At 38.2% G+C, this 12,346-nt stretch overlaps 1 protein-coding gene and 2 long non-coding RNA genes across 3 annotated transcripts in view; 1 reads left to right on the top strand and 2 right to left on the bottom strand.

The window, feature by feature from the left end:
* Positions 1–12,346, top strand: part of SHISA9 (shisa family member 9) — a 154,453-nt gene that overhangs the window by 32,958 nt on the left and 109,149 nt on the right. The window lies entirely within an intron of this gene.
* LOC128078862 (uncharacterized) overlaps positions 1–12,346 on the bottom strand; it is a 129,731-nt gene that overhangs the window by 86,681 nt on the left and 30,704 nt on the right. The window lies entirely within an intron of this gene.
* LOC128078870 (uncharacterized) lies at positions 11,125–12,325 on the bottom strand. Its single transcript, XR_008205891.1, has 2 exons — positions 12,169–12,325; positions 11,125–11,368 (listed from the first exon to the last, which is right to left on the bottom strand). It is a non-coding gene; the product is annotated as an uncharacterized LOC128078870 (long non-coding RNA).

Genomic DNA, 12,346 nt, shown 5'->3' with positions numbered 1-12,346 from the left:
CACGTAAATAAAAGCCATACTGTAGTTGTAGGTTATTTCTGTTTTTTCTATGTGCAGCATCTGTTCTGTAGTGCTGTCTGTCTGCATCAATGCCCAGAAGTTCATTTTCAAATGAGTATCTGCATCTGCAAGTCAGAAACCAAGTGTGGCTTACTTAGTTTGCTGAAGTGCTGTATGGATGTCTCCTTTAGTGATTCTTCATGTGTTCTTCAGGTCTGCAAACAGCACAATCCTTGTTTTTAAAGAAATAACTCATGTATACTACTTCTGGATAAAAATGTAATTTAACTGCAATCTGATGAAAAATATCAAGCCTGCTTCCCTATAGTGTTAAATTTTCACCAGAACGGAGTTTAAGCTGCAATTAAAACAAGCTAAGGGGAAAAAAAAAACCTGTGACAAGCATATTTAATGCAACATAGATGTAATAATTTACAAGTATTTTTTTTTAAATCAGGAACACCTGACAACAGAGGTGAATCTAGTTACTGCTGTTTGTGAATTGGTCACATCAGAGCGAGGGTGCTTCAAATTTAAAAGGTGGAAGACCAAGAGAACAAAGGTAGATGGGATGGGAAATAATACTGTAAAAAGAACTTGAGAGAAGAGAAAGTACAGGAGTTGAAAAGCAGTTTTGGTGCACATCAGCCTTCCCGTTGCATAACATACAAAAACATAGAGAGAAATCTTTTTCTTCTGGAGTGTACAGCTGTCTGGTAGTTAGATAAACAAAAGTCTTCACAAATAAAAACCTGCTGTTTTGAATGAATGGTAGTACAAAAATGAGAAACATGAACGTTCTGTACAATGTTATACAAAGATTAAAGGTGAAAAATATTTTCAAGTTCAACTAATTGTCTTAGGTGAAAATAATCCTGAGCAATACTTTAAATGCCGAATGAAATGATTTGTGACAGAAATTCACTACAAAAGAAAAATTGAAGGAGGCATGTTTCCAGTGCAAGATGCATACAGTTGGCATACTGTAAAATTAGTAAGTATTTAATTACCTTATTCATAACAGACACAGAGGCCTTATGAGGAGCTGCTGAAAGAGCTGGGGTTGTTCAGCCTGGAGGAGGCTCAGGGGAGACCTTATTGCTCTCTATAACTGCCTGAAGGGAGGCTGTAGTGAGCTGGGGGTCGACCTCTTCTCTTGTGTAACAGTGATAGAACTCGAGGGAATGGCTTCAAGCTGCGCCAGGGGAGATTTAGGCTGTACGTTAGGAAACACTGCTTTTCTGAAAGAGTGGTCAGGTGCTGGAATCGGCTGCACAGGGAGGTGGTGGAGTCACTGACCCTGGAGGTGTTCAAGGAACAGAACTGGATGTTGTGTTGAGGGACATGGTTTAGTGAGTACTGTTGGCGATGGGTGGATGGTTGGGTCTTGAAGGTCTTTTCCAACCTTGGTGATTCTGTGATTCTGTGAACATATATGCAGTGAGCTCTGCAGTTTTCAGTCAGTGTCCTACTTGAGTTAATTATTTCAAGCTAAATGTTTCAAAATGTACAGACAGCTTTCACTGTGTGGTTTTCTATAATCAGGCACAGTACATCACCACTTACTCCAATAGCTAAAGCATTGTAGCTGGAATATTTACCCCTTAGGGCTTTGCTTATGCTCACAACTTTTTGCCTATTTGTAAGGGAAGACAAATACACAACTTGTGGGACCTCAGCTCTTACTGAACAGTCATAATTTGATATTGATCAACATTATTGTTATAGGGTTTGACCTCTTTCAGTTTAATGCTTCCAACACCCTTCTATCATCCATATTTTAGGACTATAGCCACTTTTATATATGCACTGCTATTTAGCACTACAAGGTCTGCTAGTATCTCCTTCTGAATCTAATAGGTACAGCATGATGTTATCACCCAACAGCATGAGTTGGTAGACTGACTACTGCAGCTTTTCAGAGTTCAGCTGAAGATAACTCAGGTGGGATTGCAAGCCAGATCTGCTGGTAAAAGTGAAGTTTCATCTGCCCTTTGGGCACTGCTCTTACTGTGTGCACGCCTTTGGGAGGAAATGAGCATAGCAGATTAAAAAGAAAATAAAGTGCCCACCCACAGATTTTCTGCCTTTTATAAAGTGTGTCCATGACTGGTGGACTCAGATGTATTGTTTAGCAAATGTAACTAATTTTTCATATTAGCATTAAAAAGAAAAGCAAATTCAATCCAATTTGAGACATGCTAGAACATGATTTGAAGCAGACTGATCAAAGTCTCTCAGTCCAAATTATGGTATATATAAACTATATAATATGAAATATTTATCTGGTGCTTTCAGACCAAAGAATCATTGCAAGTTTATTTTCATAGACAATAAATGAAAACAGCTTTATGTCGATTTAGGAAAGTTCTTGGATTTGTCAATTAGAACAACTAAATTCCCACTTCTCCAGAACAAGAGCAAGAATCTTCCGAACTACACACTCGGCTGATTTTAATTGAATTCTTTAATATAACCTATTTTTCAGCTTTCTTCTTTCAATACTGAATAAAAAGCATAAATAATTTAATTAAAAAATTAAATTAGGAGTAATCAATTTGTAACAGATTTATGAAAGCACATAATTGCTCTTGCACAATATTGAGAGGCTACACTTCCGTCCATTTAAAAGACAGATTTCCTACATTACTGTAGTGATTCTAGAAATAGTACTTGTTTTACTTCCCTCCTAAATTAACAGAAATGATAGGCCCTGGCATTTTCTCTTCTTATCAACACATAAAGCTATAGGCATACAGCTCTGCCTGTGACTTTCCCTGTGGTAGGTTCTGACTCAAGCATGGGACTTCTTGGTGCACACAGAAGATGCTCTCTATGCTTTAGCCCTTACACTTGCAGCCCATTTTTTGGCTTAGGAATAAACTTTTCTTTTATGATGCTCCTGGGCATTGAATAAAGGCTCCAGTCCTTGCTCTCTAGGACTTTAAGACTTGAAGTTATGTCCCAGTTATATTGTGCTCTTTGTACTCTCCCTGGACAAACCTTGGAGCAGCAAGCATCACCCTACCTGCAATGCAGAACTGCCTGCAACGTGTAGCATAACTTCTCACAAAGAGATCAACAGAACTGAGGTTCAAGTTTCTAAAACACATTTTATGATCCAGTAACTGAGAAACAGAACTCCAGTGTGGCTTGAAATGGTAGAGAAAGTGAGGCAGGCCAATGCAGACAAAACCAGCAACTAAGGAAGTCAAGATTTTTAAGTGCTGACAAGTCCCGTAAACCTATGGCTACGCTAGTAAGCTGGCTTGATATCGAATAGTATGGCAGGGCACACAGCCACACAGCTGTTTTCTGTGTGCTATGCTGCAGCTTAGACAGATGCTCCATTTAATTTACTATTACTGTTTGAGAATCTGAAACATTCACACTTGGAGACAGCACATCATTCATCTCCCATTTTGGAGCAGCTCGTGCTGCTACATTACTCTACCAGCACAAGGGAATTACGTGGCTTTCACTACCCTCTGGGGCTGGCAATCACAGGAAATCACAGAGACATCGTGACTGTGTTAAGCATGTTTCCTCCAACCTGCTCCAGTTCCTGCTCTCCTCCTATCCATTTACTGCACCATGGCTTCTATGAAGGTCAGCCATTCAGTCTGGAGGGCACAGTTTTTTTCCAATTAGGATTTGGCATTTAAATTGCTTTTATTTGTGAGGCAACATTTTTCCTTTTGGTCTCTGAGCATTAGCGATTCAAAACTGTCACAAACAGTAACCAACAAAAAAAATCTTTCTTTTCCTATGTTTCTGCATGCACACACAGTAATTTTTCTTTTCATATTGTTTTCTTGTAAACATACAGGTTGAGGTTACTGGTTCTTTTGTTCAGGCAGTTTTGCAGATCTCTCCATGACATTAGGGGAAAAACAATTCTTTCCAATCAGCAAAACAGAGACAAAAGAGATAATCCAATGCTGCATTAGATTTGCAAGCAGTTTGAAGTCTTATCAGCCTTAAATATCTTTTTTTTTCAAAGACTAGAGAGTTCTCAAAGAAATATATAGAATATTATAAACGAAGTAATAGTTTTAACAGCAAAGACAGCAGAGGCTGTATACCATTTCCTTTCAGATTCTGACAAACATAACTGTAATTATGAGCAAACAGTTCGCTACTGTTATGTCTTTAAAGACAGTAATTGCCTCTACATATCTTGATTAAAAGAAAAGGAATTTTGATACTCATTTATCAATTACATGGAAACACAGGATAACATCAGCTCCAAATTAGGAGTCCAGTTTAAGAGATAAAAATACATTTTCCATCTAAGACCTTTAAAGCAATACAGGTTTAATGATAATACATAAAGAAGAGAGAAGAATCGTGTGGGTAGTAGGGTAAGAGCAAGAAGCAGTCTGAAAACCAGCTGGGTCCTGAAATGAATGATATTCTCTCTTTCCTGACTTCCATCCCCTGCAACATTTTCTTTGAACTTACAAACATCAAAGAGATGAACTTGCAATTTAAAAAGAGGTGGTAGCCAGTACCTGTTCTTAATCTGTCAGAGCAGCCTTACCTCATTCGGGCAGAAGTCCCATTGAGCTCAGATTCAGTGTGAGAAAGACAAGTAGGTACTGTAAGAGCTTTTGCTTATACTAATCATCATAAGGTGTGTGCATGAGTAATTCCTAAAGGCAGGTTTAGAAGCAGCTGAAAATCTTCACTACTGGCAGTGTGAACTTGCCAGCTGTGGACCAGTTCCAGCCAGAAGCTAGGCACTCCATGCGCATCATCTGCTATGGCAAGTTCCTGGTTTACACACACTCTTTCTCTTTTAAATACTTTTAAATAAAATATCAAGCTTTTTTTTTTTTTTTTTTTTTTTTCTTTTGAATGACACCACACTTACAATGAAATAAATGAAAACTAAGCTTGAGGTGGGAGATTTTACCTTCCCCTGTATGATTTTCTGTATTTTCCAATCCCTTTCTAAATGGTCTTACTCTTTTTCACATATTTATTCAAATAATAAAAACCAGCAATAACAGTGCACATCGAGCATTAGCCCACTACCAAGCAGCCAGAATTGTACCTCATAAAGCCACATGTATCTGCTTCCAGGAAAAGATGAATCAGCTAAATAGGGTTCATAAGGGTTCACTTGCTTTTGTTACATCTCTGTTGCTGTTTATAATTCTCGAAGACAAATATGGAGAGGTCTTTCCCCTTTTTCAGGGCTGCGTATTTCAAACACAGTAACTGGAGTTTTAAGTTTTCCATGGTTGCTTTGGTCCCAATGGCCTGACTTGAACACATACTTCATGTTATCCGTGTGTTCAAAGCACTCAATTCAATGTAGACTTAAACAAGAAATCTTTAGCTAAGAAAGACTCATCTGATTTTGCAGAATAAAACAGGTCTTACATCTCTTCTGAGAGACAGAACATTCCTGTTTCTACTTGTAAAAAGAGTGATATTGTAGAAGCAGCCAAGGAAATGAGGATCTGTAACAAAATATACTCTTTTTAAGCAGAAGGTCATTGTTAAGATGACAATACAGTTTCCAGGTCTCTTGTATTAAGTTTTTCAGGTAAAAACAAATCTTCCTTTAGATTTTCCCAGTTTTAAGAAGGGCCATCAAGTTTGTTGTCCGTGCATCAGGGCCTTACATGCATGGTGCAGATATGTAAATGCAGAAGGAGCTGGTGGTTTAAACTCTTTGCTGAGAAGTTATCCTAATGCACTTTTGCATGCTCTTGAGGTAGATCCCATAAACTACTCCAATTCTAAGCTCTGTACATGAAAAAATGCCTTAAAAATACTATAGCACTGCTAGATCTCATGTTACAGTGTTTGAAAGAGATACAAAAGCCGTACTATGAAGAAAAACTTCATTAGTTTTTGTTCTTGTAGGCTCAATACACTGATACAGAGTACACTGTGCAGTTACTGACCTAAGCGTAGGCATTTCCATACCAGTGACACAGGACCTGGAGAAATCAAAACCAGGATGCTGAGACAGGTACTAAATTATCATGTTGCTACTTTATTTCAAGCTCTCCTGACACAGAGGTGTGAACTTAGAGAAGGTAAGTTACCGTGATGGGAACACATGAGAAGAAGAAAAAAATTAAAACTGGGCTACTATAAGCTAAAACCCTTCAAAGCAGTCAGTAAGACTGGGATTCTGAGTAGACTTGAACAGACATGCATTCATCTCATTTGGAAAGACCTGGATGCCAGGATTTAGATGGGATGGATCATGGTTACAGTCTCTGCCATATGAAATCCAATTTGGATCCTAAGAAACTCTGGGATTTAATCAGAAAATGTAATACTAAATCACATCTACAAGTCAAAGCTGGAATTAAAACAAACAGCTTTCACAGATCACCATCTGGTGATCTTCAACACATTTTTGGTCCTCTTATGTCCACCCAGGTTTTAGCCAGCTCTTCGCTTCTTCTGCTGATCCTGGAGTTGTTATTACTTTCAAAATCATTGTTTGTTTTCATCTACAACTAAGTTAAATAGTGACACTCTGCCACAAAATCCCATTATGCTCGTCATAATGTGGATAAGTGGTGAAAGTTCTGCTGGAGACCTCATTCTGGCTTTTGGCTTTTTTTGGTCAGTTGGTGACAGTACGCAACTCTGAGAAAGGCTGTGGGTCTCAAAGGCTTCCAAAACTTTTGTCTCCCTTGGGCAAGGAGATATAGTTTGTCTTAATGGTTCCAGACGGTTTCTAGAGATTAGTATTGCATAGTTACATTGTGTTGATGATCACTGTCAAAGCAGGCAAGCAGTAATTAATTGATTTCATCTGTGTCTACTTCGTGGCAGAAGGTAATTTCTAATGCCCATTCCTAGGAATGGCAGAGGGCATCAGATAGGTCATTGCTACTGGGATACAGGTATGTTCAGAGACTGTCTCTCTTTGTAAACGCTAATACAGAAGATAAGCTATTGTCATGAACTTACTATAGCTTGAAGTCTGAACACTGAATATACAACCAGCTACGCTATAAAATTTTAAGCGTTATTTCATGATAAAATTCACCCAAATACAAAGACTGAAAATAGCGCCTTCTCTCCAGTCCTGGCGGAAACATTAGGTCTTCCTGAGTTTGAAGTAACATACACTTTGTATGCATGAGGATATAAAGAAATATATTTAAGTGGAGTGGATTTAAAATATAATTTTGATTAAAAAACAAACCAAACTAAAAAATGCTAAGATATTATCAGAAACTAGATTATATTGCCATCCAGAAGAACCTCGACAAACTCAGAAAGTGGGCCCATGTGAACCTAATGAGATTCTACATAACAAAGTGCAAGGTTTTGCATTTGGGTTGGAGTAAACCCAGGTATATACACAGACTGGGAGAAGATTCCCTTGAGAGCAGCCCTGCAGAGAAGGACCTGGGGATCCTGGTGGATGAAAAACTTAACGTGAGCAAGCAGCGTGTACTTACAGCTCAGAAAGGAAATGGTATCCTGGGCTCCATCAGGAGAGGGGTGGCCAGCAGGGACAGGGATGCGATCGTCCCCCTCTACTCTGCCCTCATGAGGCCCCATGTGGAGCAGGTCTGGGGCCCTCAGCACAGGAAGGACGTGGAGCTGTTGGAGAGGGTCCAGAGGAGGGCACAGAGGGCTGGAGCAGCTCTGCTACAAAGACAGGCTGAGGGAGTTGGGCTGGGCAGAACAAGCCCAGCCTGGAGAAGAGAAGGAAGTGAGAAGACCTAATTGCAGCCTTACAGTATTTAAAAGGGGATTGTAAACAAGAGAGGAATCAACTTTTTACACAGATAGACAGTGATAGGCCAAGGGGGAATGGTTTTAAGCTCAAGGAGGGAAGGTCTAGATTGGATACTGGGGAAGGTCTTTACACAGAAGGTGGGGTGCTGGAACAGGCTGCCCAGAGAGGCTGGGGGCGCTCCGTCCCTGGAGGTGTTCGAGGAAGGCCAGGCTGGATGGGGCCCTGGGCAGCCTGGTGTAGTGCCAGATCTGGAGGTTGGTGGCGCTACCTGTGGCAGGGGTTGGAACTTGATGATTCTTGGGGTCCCTTCCAACCCAAGCCATTCTATGATTCTAAGATTCTATCATATTAACATCATATTAACACATGGTAATATGTTTCCATAAAAGACTTTTCTTCCAAATCTGCTCACTCGCAGGCTTTTCATGCAATGCCCAGGATTAAATGCACAGCTGATTAACAGCTGTGTTGAAGTCTGGCACCACTTAGAATTCTCCTAGAGAAAAAATAAAAAACCACCTAGTATTTGCCTTAATATTGTGCTTTTTCCCTTCCTTTTGAACATTTGACAAATAAAACACTATTGTGTAGTTTTGGTTGGAAGATCACATCACCTCAGAGGAGAGAGGCACTTTCGATTAAGTCTAAACCTGAATGGGAGAACCTCTGTCAGTGACTTAGGAAATCCTGAATGCAAGGTGCTATAGCGAGTATGCTGCAGTTGTCTTTCATTATAATTTTTGGAATATCTGTTAACTCTGATAGATTATTACAATTACATATTCAAGAAAGAACAATATACCTTTTTTCCCTCACTCTGCCACAATGGTTCCAATATTTAATATAAGTGAGGATTTTTCAGAGTTCAAAATTCAGAAACTGTTCAAAACTTTGTCTCATACGTCACCACACAAGGTCAGAGTTACGATCCCTATCATATAACATTCATGTTCTGGCTGTTTTTTGAATCATTAGAGTTATGTAAGTGTCTTTATAGACATTCTGTGAGAGCTCTCTGAAGTCGTATTTTCAGCAGTTGTTATTTTGGCTGTGGGGATTGGGAATTCCACCCCAGAGTCTTGTTCTTCAAACTGATTTACTTATTAAGGGCAAGATCTGTCCTAACTTATGTGAGATAGTTTCTAAAATACAGAATTACATAGTTTTGATTCATTTCATTGTTTGCTTCCATAGATGCATCTCATGGCATCACAGAAGAAGCATTTGAAGGAGAAATGCAGATTTTTTTTCTCATTAGTCTGGCAAGTGTTTCCTCAAAGAAAAACAACCTGCAGGTTTTAGTACTGAGCACAGTCACTGGCCCCAGCCTGACAGGCAAATTTCTCCTTGTGCAGGTTTGCCATCACTGTTTAAATGAGTCTTTCTGGATACTCTGTACATTTTGAATAGAAGCCTAACCAATTCTGTATGTGGATTCACTTGATCACAAACCTGTTAAGAGCAGCCAGGTGGAAATCCAATACTTGAGCAAAAGACTTATGCAAAAGCCAGCATTCTTTTAGCTCACGCTACTGTTTGCCACTATTCTGCAGTCCATGCATGAAACATGCGAATATAGTATTTCATGGCAGGCCTGGGTACATCTGAAATAAACTCGCAAGTAATCTCTTCTGGTTATGGTGTAGTAACAGCTATCAGATTGAACAGCACCTTGTATATCACCTTTTGTTTAACAGGTGAGTGCTGGATATATAAATACACCACAAATGCATCACAAAGGATCTCTGGTGATTCACAGACAAAATGAGAACATAATATGAGACAGACAGGAGAGGAAACTGCCCTCTTTTTGACAGAACTATTTTGGATTCCACTACTCCAGAGCTGGTCCCAACAGTGTGAGCATGACCAGAGACTGGACTGCTCACTCTGCCTAAAAACCCAGCTCTGCTGAAGCTACTGAGAATTCTGCATCCTTCCTCTCAACATATCTTTTTTTTTTTTAAATAATAAAAAAAGAGCCACGCTTTCAATGAAGGCTTTTGAGGATTATTAATGCACTGTTGATTAAATAAAATTAACATATAGCAAGTTTGTGTTGAGTGCAATAACTCAGGTTTATCAATTTTTATCAAGAATAACAGTTTTTATCTACTTCTGAACCAGCAGGTACCACTCATACATATGATACAAGTGACATATAAGTTTTTGTTAAACACATCACAGAAAAGACAACAGGAATTATTCCATTCTGTCAAACATGCCTAGAACTCATAGAATCGTAGAATCATTTAATGGTTTGGGTTGGAAGGGACCTTAGAAGATTGTATTATTCTAACCACCCTATCATGAGAAAGGAAATCTCCCACTATACCATGATACTCAAAGCCTCGTCCAATCTGGCCTTTAAAACTGTGCAAAGCCAGTTGGACAACTGTAATCCCATTGACATAAGAACTTCCACAAATTAACAAAAAGCCGAATAATTTTTTTCAAGACTATCAAAATATCCTCAATATCCAGTGGCTTTCAACTCATAGAATAATTTATAATTATTACAGAAATAAGCACTTTTTTTCTTATTGCTCTATTTTTTACAATGATTTGTAAAAGGAAGCATCTTTCATTTCATAATCGCACGTAAGTTGATTTAGCGTAAAGCCTTCGTAACATAAGGTAGGTCTAAATGAAAAGATTATGGTACCAGATTGAACAAGAAAGCAACGGAAAGCAGGTGTTTTTTAATAGTAATAATAAAAATCAAATTCCATATTTAATTAGGGATTCTTATGGGTTGCTTCTAATTAATAGCACATTATTATTTGTATGAATTCAAAACCAGTAGAAATATAACATTCTGTCACCTAAAACCATTAAAAACAATTATTAGAATCATTCCTTGCCATTGAATGAACTTTGTAGTTTTGACTGGAGTAATTACTGGAGACAGCAGTGTAGATAACTTAAAGGGCAAACTCCAACCACCAGCAAAAAGTAAAAAAGTTTAATCCAGAATTTCCAAATTGAAAGCAATCTTGGAAGTAATATCAAATCCATAATTTATTTATAACCATTAACATTTTCATTACAAAATTAGAGACATGGATACAGCTATTTTCCTTATTTCTTTTCAACCTTTTTCTCAACCTTTTTTTTCCTGCTTTGCTCATGTTTTACAGCAACTCTCTTGAGACTACAAGAAGTATATCTTTTAAAAACATCCATAAAACCTTATGCCATTATCTGACAGCTGATGCAAATATAGCCAGCTCGTTTAGCATAAGATTTCATCGCTTGTTGAAACAATACTTGGTTGCTCTTGGCTAATATAACTAGTGTCTAGAAATTGCAAGCTCCAAAGACACTTTAAACCATGCAAACAGAAGCAGGCTTTAGAAAGGCAGACATAGTCAGGATCTGACAAAAGCAGACCATCTAAATGCTATGTTTATTTAAATTCTTCACACTCTTTCTTTGACATGAAGAGACAGCATTCACATATCCTCCACAGTTCATCAATCTTACCGGGATGCAATAGCACTTTAATCAGAACTAGTGAAAGTAATGCAGTCCACAGCTAATATTCAGAAGGTGCTTCTCTGCATTTCTGTGCAGAAGGATGCTTAACCAGCAGAGTATTCTTAAAGGATCCCCCAAATAGGAATCCCCAACACTTGCCTAAACAAAAATGCAAAGAATCTTTAATCAAGGAATTCTTTGCTTAAGTAGTTTCATTGTTAAAACAAACAAACTTTGGAAAGTTCCCTGTTACATCCTTACATTTAGCTTGAGAGTTAATTTATAGCTTCAGTGAAATGTGAGAGATGACACAGAGACATCTGTTTACTGAATATCTTGAAATTAAACTAAAATAGAATATGAAAAAGGCTAGTAGAAAACAGAGCATTGGTATAGCTTGACACAACTTCACAGTGTTCTCTGCAGTTAGTAGGTAAACTACTGTATACAAGTTTGGGAAGAATACTGGCAGTAGGTTCTCTGGGTAGGCTTTCATCGTTGTGACTGATCACTAGAAATCACTCTGAGCTGCCAGAGAACAAATTCCACTGACTGTGTGCTCATTGCTTTCTAAAAAAAATCTTTTGGAATTAGATTTTCAGAGTTACACATGATCAGTCGTTGTTTTAATCACTGCTTTGCTGTTCTGTGGTTTCTTAGGCAGTAGATACCGCCCTTTCAACTTTTTAATTTTTAATGCAATTTTAATTCATAATCCAATGATATGTGTTTCTGTCATGCAATTATAATTGCAAACCGAAATTGTCCATACAGCAGATCTAGAATGTTTACATGAAGCAGCCAGCAACACAGGAAGCTCTGAAATGCTTCTTTAGAACAAGTACATTTTAAATATTAGGAGGCTTTAAGTAACACAATAGTAACAATAATTTAGACTTCAAAGAAACAGTAAGCACACAATTCTTGCAGCACTGTACTCCAGTCTGGGTCTTACTTACTGTTTGAAGTACTTCTGCTCGCGTCCTCTCCCTTTGCAGCACATTTCCACTTTGCTCCATTGTTCTTAGGAATGCCAACTGGTTTTGAGCACATCTTGATAACAGTCACTCTTCAAATTATGATTTTCTATGTTAACTGCACATTTTCAGTGTATTAAAAAAATCTAAGAAGAATCTA

The sequence above is a fragment of the Tympanuchus pallidicinctus genome, unplaced genomic scaffold, assembly GCF_026119805.1.
Source record: "Tympanuchus pallidicinctus isolate F22 unplaced genomic scaffold, pur_lepc_1.0 scaffold18, whole genome shotgun sequence".
Lineage (NCBI taxonomy): Eukaryota > Metazoa > Chordata > Aves > Galliformes > Phasianidae > Tympanuchus > Tympanuchus pallidicinctus.
The sequence above is the reverse complement of the archived record's forward strand: the minus strand, read 5'-3'. Positions and strand labels throughout refer to the sequence as shown.